The sequence below is a fragment of the Hemiscyllium ocellatum genome, chromosome 10, assembly GCF_020745735.1.
Source record: "Hemiscyllium ocellatum isolate sHemOce1 chromosome 10, sHemOce1.pat.X.cur, whole genome shotgun sequence".
Taxonomy (NCBI): domain Eukaryota; kingdom Metazoa; phylum Chordata; class Chondrichthyes; order Orectolobiformes; family Hemiscylliidae; genus Hemiscyllium; species Hemiscyllium ocellatum.
In genome coordinates this window covers 103,253,239-103,260,587 of record NC_083410.1, presented here as the reverse complement: position 1 = coordinate 103,260,587, position 7,349 = coordinate 103,253,239, and positions in this window count along the sequence as shown.

The window sequence follows — 7,349 nt, the reverse complement described above, 5'->3', positions numbered from 1 at the left end:
TACAAACAAGGAACAAGAGCCAGCCTCTCAGGCCTTTGAGCTTGCTCCACCACTCAATTAGACCGCGGCAGACCTGATTTTAACTTCAACTCGACATTCCTGATATCCCCAATAATCTTTCATCCCCTTACTCATCAAAAATCTTCCCACCTCTGAATTGAAAATAGGCATCTTTATGAAAAAAAAGACCTTCCACATGTCACTTTTGGCCATTTTATTACTTACCCTGAATTGGTGTTCTCTGTTTCTTTGTCCTTCTACCAATGGGGCAACCACTGTCCTCATGGCTTTGAACACCTCTTCCATACCTCTTGTGTAGCTGGACAGGCTGCCCAAAATAACCGATTTATAATGAACTTCGATGAAGTGGCTGTAAGTTAAAGCATGCTGGGAAACGGAAGCCAGCCTTGACTGAAGTGACTGTGTCCACCCAGACAGGCCCCATTTGCCCCCAGACAGTGTGCAAACAAACCTGACAGCTACACACACTGAAATACGTACCGGAAGTTGGACTTGAATGGGACAATGGAATGTCATCCTTTGGACAATTGGGAACATCGAGTCATCCACCAGACACAGAGGCACCTCGCACCCTTATTTGGAGAAGGTTACGTGCGCCCAGCACCTACCATAATGGACCCCAAAGGGCCACCCTGCCATCAATATGTCAACCCCTGGTTGGGTCTGATCGATCCGGGCAATTGAACCTGATCTTTCCCATTGGCAGATCCTCAAGGCCCTCCCAAAAGGACATGAAGACTTTGAAGGATAAGAATCTCCGCAAAAACCCTGTTCTAAGAAGTGCATCAAGAATAACCACAAAAGAAACGACATGCATGAGACCCCTTGGGAGGAGACCAGACCGAGTGGTGCCCGGCCAAGTTCGAGTGTGGTAGCATATGGTCATACAAACTTAAATTAAAACATAAGATAGTTTGTAGTATTTATCATTAGTTTATAGCATACTTTATTGTTCTAATACTAACTATGTCAAATAAACGAGTATGATTGTGTATCATTATTAGGAATTCACTCAGAGTTCTTTTGTGGAGTATAAGAATTTAAACACACTGTGTGGTAGGCACAATACCTGTCTCTGTGGAGAACATATAGGAACAGAATGACAGGCAGGAGGCTGGAAGAGCACAGCAAGCCAGGCAGCATCAGGAGGTGGAGGAGTCAACATTTTGGGTGTTAACCCTTCTTCAGGGTTTACATCTGAGACATCGCAGTCTCTACCTGCTGATGCTGCCTGGTTTGCTGTGTTCTTCCAGCCTGCTGCCTGTCTACTTTGGATTCCAACATCTGCAGTTTTTCTTTGTCTCTGTAGGAACAGAATGAAGCCATTTGGCCCATTTCATCTGACCCACCATTCAATCATGGCTGATATGTTTCTCAACTCCATTGTCCTTTTTTCTCCCAATAATCCTTGATCTTTTCATGAACCAAAAACTTATCTCTGTCTTAAGGATTATTGACCTCCACAGCCCACTGCCTCAATAAGTTTCACTGATTCCACATTCCCTCTGTCCAGGACTCTCAGTATTCTAAAATGGGATGTCACTTCTCAACTCTCAGAATTCCATCGAGTATGGACCCAAAGTCCTCAACCACTCCTCATACAACAGGCCCTTCATCCCCAGGGTCATTCTTGTAAACCTTCGCTGGACTCTGTCCAATGCTCGCACATTCTTCCTTAGATACAGGAAGATACAAAGCTGCACACAATATTACAAATGAACTCTGCCCAGAGCCTTACACAGCCTCAGCAGTATCCCTCTATTCTTACAGTCCAGCCCTCTTGAAATAAATGCTAACATAGCATTTGCCTTCCTAACTGCATGTTAACCATAAGAGAATCCTGAACTAGGACTCCCTTTGTCCTTCAGATTTCCGAAGCTTTTCCTCATTTGGAAAATAGTCTATGCCTCTAATTTTCCTACCAAAGTGCATAAACTCACATTTTCCCACATTTCATTCTGTCTGCCACTTCTTTGCCCACTCGCCTAGCATCCCCAAATCCCGGGCACAATACTGCAGTCGAGGTCAAACCAGTCTGTTATGAATATAAATATTTGCCATAACATTTGCCATTTGTACCCACATACATCTATTTATATAGCTTGAGGTTAAGCTTTCAAATTGGATTCCCCCTCTATCCCAAGGAGATGAGCACGTGATTCCTTGTAGCAATTCCTAAGTTTGGAAAAATGCCGAGGAGACTGCAGTGGAATGGTAGGAGTGAAACAAGTTATTACCAACTATTCTGTCTGGCTTCCAACTCACTATACTGTTGTATCCTGCATAAACAGTGAATACTAAAAGTGAAAATCCAATACTTCACATTAGTTCGAAAATCCCAGTTCTCATTTCTTTCATTGCTTATGAAACTCCAGGAGTTTTTCAAATTGACATGGTTAATGTTTCAGGTGCACAAATACAGTCACTCCATTATATTACATATGCCGGCGATATTTTGGTGGCCATGAACTATGGTTGCAACTTTATCACAACTCAGTCTATGCCCACTCAGTAATTCTGGGCATTTAGCTCAGAGATAGAGTGTTTGACAACAAATCAAGGGGTTTCCTGGTTCAATGTCAAGTGCTTCCTATGAAGGACTCTTTTGATGAATTGGTAATGTCCCTGCTCCTGAGCCAGAAGGTGCAGAATCAAGTCCCACTTGTGCCAGGGGTATGCATAAACAGGTTGATTGAAATAACTATACCCACTTAGTAGGGTCTTGTAGTGAGTAGCAATGACCATACCTCTGGTCCAGAAAGTTCAAGTCCTGCCTGCGTCAGAGATGTGTCATAACATATCTAAATAGGTTGACAAAAAATATCTATATTCACTTGGTGAAGTTAGGTAGCTCTTAATTGATTGTGCCATCAAACAGTGGTCATCGATGTGAACAGGATGGTAAATCTAATGGCCTCCATTTTAAGTCCAATTCCAGTCTAGAAGTGGGAGACAAAGGGACGTTAAAACTATCCCACATAAAGTGCTCAATTTTGTAGTTTAACACAAACTCATGACGTCAATACTGATGTGACTCCAGGACAATGGTTCTCAAGGTTTGCTGGGGATGGCTCCTGCAGGTAGTCTGTGAGCTGTTCCAAATCACAAGCCTCCAACTCGCACAGGGTCATGACTGAGGCATGATGGGAAAACAAGCCAGCACCCTCACCCTCATCTCTTCCTTGATGCCAGGCAGGCCAGTCCAGACACTCTTTGCATTGCCATCAGCCTGAGAAATGACAATGCAGGTTAGTAAGCCAGATTTACGTTACTGTTACAGTAGACAACCCATCCTCAGCACCATGGGACTGAAAACAAAGAAGGAAGAACCAAATTAACTTGGTGCCTCACATCAGATTAAAACTTTCCACTACACATTAGGTATCACCTCAACATTACTGCATCAAAAATAGCAGCTCCTTCCCAAGAAATGGGAAAAAAACAAAGGACTGTGGAAACTGGAAATCTGAAATACAAACAGAAACGTCTTCAGAAGAAGGGTCACTGTACACGAAGCATCAACCCTGCTTTCTCTCTACAGATGCTACCAGACTTGCTGAGTTTCTCCAGCTATTTATCTCCTTCCCATTAATTCTTAAAATCCCTACAGTGTAGAAACAGGCCATTTAGCCCAACAAGTCCACACAGACTTTCCAAAGAGTAACCCTCCCAGACCCATTCCCCTACTATTCTACATTTACCCCTAACCTACACATGCCTGAATATTATGGGCAATTTAGCATGGCCAATTCACCTAACCTGCACATCTTTGGATTGTGGGAGGAAACCATGACACCCAGAGGAATCCTACACAGACATAGGGAGGATGCACAAACTCCACACAGTCACCCAAGGCTGGAATCGAACCCAAGTCTTGGGTGCTGTGAGGCAGCAGTGCTAACCATTGAGCCACCCTCAAATGAGTTTCTTTACATGGTGTCAGGTAGAAATGCGTGAGGTTAATCGGTCGATGGTTCCTGGTGTACGTTACCCTGCCTGAGCGGTGGTCCACAGACAAAAGTTTGCAGAACTTCTGGACAGGAATTGAATCACTGATCAGTGCAGATTATCCTGTCTGTGCCAAATGTAAAATATGGGAATTGATAAAGTGGGATCTGGAAAGGAGCTGCAAATAAGCTTGGCAAGTATCTGCAGTGCCATATAACAAGCCATCACTGAAAGGGATTGTAATGCCTTGGCCTAGAATGAAAGGAGGGGACCTGTAGACAGAGGTATGAAATCAGCAAACAAATCCCAGAGTAGGACTGAATTGTTGCTTCATTTGGTCATGGCTGGAGTTATAGTGGTGCTTCAAGGGTTGCTAATGAGAAAGGGCTGCTCTATAGTCGGCTCAACAAGCATCTCAGCTGGGCCTGCAGGGGCTGACCAGACCTCCCAGTCACCACCCATTTTCATTCCCCTTCCCACTCCCTTTCTGACATGACATCCTTGATCTCCTCCATTGCCACAATGAACCAAACTGCAAATTGGAGGAACAATACCTCATCTTCTGCCTGGGCAGCCTACAGCCCGGAGGATTCAACGTTGTGCTCTCCAATTTCAAATAATCTCCCTTCCCCATTCCCTGACTCCCTTCCCAGCCCCTCAACCTTCCCTTCCACTGCTTCCTGTCACCAACCGGATTTGTTCCTCCCATTGACCAACCAGGTCGTACCCTCTACCTGTCTTCGCCTATCCCCACTTCACCACCCTGCCCCACCATCCCCTTTATCTGCACCTCCACTCACACTCAGCCCCAGGCCTGAAGAAGAGTTACACCTGAAATGTTGACATCTCCACCTCTTGATGCTGCCTGTGTTCTTCCAGCCTCCTGCTTGACTACTATAATATCATTAGCAATACCTCCATCTCAATTCAATGGGTCACTCGCTCAGTGATACCAACCTCCTCTAGCTTATCTCTCCACGCTTCAGGCTCACTGCCTTTATTCCTGATGAAGGGCTTTTGCCCGAAACGTCGATTTCGCTGCTCCTTGGATGCTGCCTGAACTGCTGTGTTCTTCCAGCACCACTGATCCAGAATCTGGTTTCCAGCATCTGGAGTCATTGTTTTTACCTCAGTGATACCAACCCACAACTCAAAATCACAGCATGACCACCAAGGAGGTATCCAGACCATAGCTGACCATTGTTGGTTGTCCCGATGTTATGTATACCTTATGCTGCAGAGTGGGCCTATTTGAAAGATCCCCCCACATCATTTACTGCAGCACGGTGGCTCAGTGGTTAGCACTGCTGCCTCACAGCACCAGGGTCCCAGGTTCGATTGCAGTCTTGGGCGACTGTCTGTGTGGAGTTTGCACATTCTCCCTGTGTCTGCGTGGGTTTCCTGCAGATGCTCTGGTTTCCTCCCACAGTCACAAAGATGTGTAGGTCAGGTGAATTGGCCATGCTAAATTGCCCATAGTGTTAGGTGCATTAGTCAGAGGGAAATGGGTCTGGGTGGGTTACTCTTCGGAGGGTCGGTTGGGCTGAAGGGCCTGTTTCTACACTGTAGGTAATCTAATCTAATCCTCAGTGGACTCCGATTCAACAATGATGGCCCACTCGGCCTGTTTTCTACCCCTGGGACAGGACTTCCCAAGGGCTTGTGAGAGCCAGAGTGCAGGATATGATTCCTTCCTTTTTCCCTACCTCTGCCATTGCTGGACCTCATCATCAAGGTATAGGGGCAGCTTGAACATGTTGACACCATTCTCAACAGTTCGTTCAAGTTTCTTCAGTCAGTAAATCACTTCTGCCTTGAGTCAAGTAAAAGCTTCACCGTGTCTCTGAATAATTGTGTTAGTCCTCCCCGGAACATTGACCATTTGAGAGTTCAGAGAATAGGAACTGACGGAGAAATGAATTTGAACAATATGAGTACAGTGGCACATAGTTCTACCAAAATGCTACAGTGATACAGTCCATATCTCTGAACCATAGGTTCAAGTCCCACTCGCTCCAGAGGTGTATCATAACATTTCTGAAAGGTGATAACAAAATATTTAGAGTGGCTCAAATTGGTTAGGCCTCTTTTGGAATTCCATGTTCAATTCTGGTCTCCCCACTATAGGAAAGATGTTCTTAAACTTGAAAGGGTCCGAAAAGGTTTACAAGGATGTTGCCAGGGTTGGAAGGTTTGGGCTACACGGAGAGGCTGAATAGGCTGAGGCTGTTTTCCCTGAAGCGTCAGAGGTTGAAGGGTGACCTTATAGAGGTTTATAAAATCATGAGGGGCATGTGTAGGGTTAATAGACAAGCTCTTTTCCCTGAGGTAGAGGAGTCCAGAACTAGCAGGCATAGGTTTAAGGTGAGAGAGGCAAGATTTAAAAGGGACTTGAGGGGCAACGTTTTCATGCACAGGGTGGTGCGTGTACAGAATGAGCTGCCAGAGGAAGTGGTGGATGCTGGTACAATTATAATATTTAAAAGGCATTTGGATGGGTACATGAATAGGAAGGGTTTAGAACAATATGGGTCAAATGGTGGCAAATGGGACTGAATTAATTTAAGATATCTGGTCAGCATGGGTGAAGGGTCTGTTTCAGTGCTGTATATCTCGATGATTCTATGACACTTAGATGCCCTCAAGAGTCACTCAGTTCAGGGGCAATTAGGCATGGACGACAAATGCTAGCTTTGAGAATGATGTCCATATTCCCCAAAAGAACATTAATTTTTACAGAGGCTCCGTGAGGCTAAATGGCCTCATCCTGTTCCTGTGTTCACTGAAGATTGCCATTGGAATACATTAAGCATTAACTCATTCATACCTGTAGCAATAGGAACTTCTAACCTGGAATCTTTTCCGTGTCACTTTCCTTTAATATCAGCAGCCTTTTGAAAAGAGGATAAATTGACATATCCTCCTTTCAAACTGTTAGTCAGATTGGTGCAGAGTGAGCAGTCAAAAAAACAAATTGTGAAAGATTTGCAATAAATCTATTAAAATAGCTCTTAGCATTTTTCAATAAGTAAGTCGAATGTTGGACTAGGTTGGGCGGTAATTCACGATTCTGATTGGTAATAAACTGGGAAAGGAGCCATAATAAACATACTTAGCCACTTTTTTCAGAAATTTGTGGATTTATATTTGCAAAAGCCAATAATCTACAAGTATTCATAACTTGAGCACAAAGTGCTTATCAGGATTTAGTAGTTGGCTAAGTTGGTATTAAAAATGTACTATCACAATCATTTGGATGACTAAAACTTCAGAGAAATGCACAACTTTACATTAATGAATTACCAATTAGTAATTGCCTTTATCATTTTTACAATTTATAATTCACAGGGTTAATGCATTGACTTCCCAAGCTAACCTTC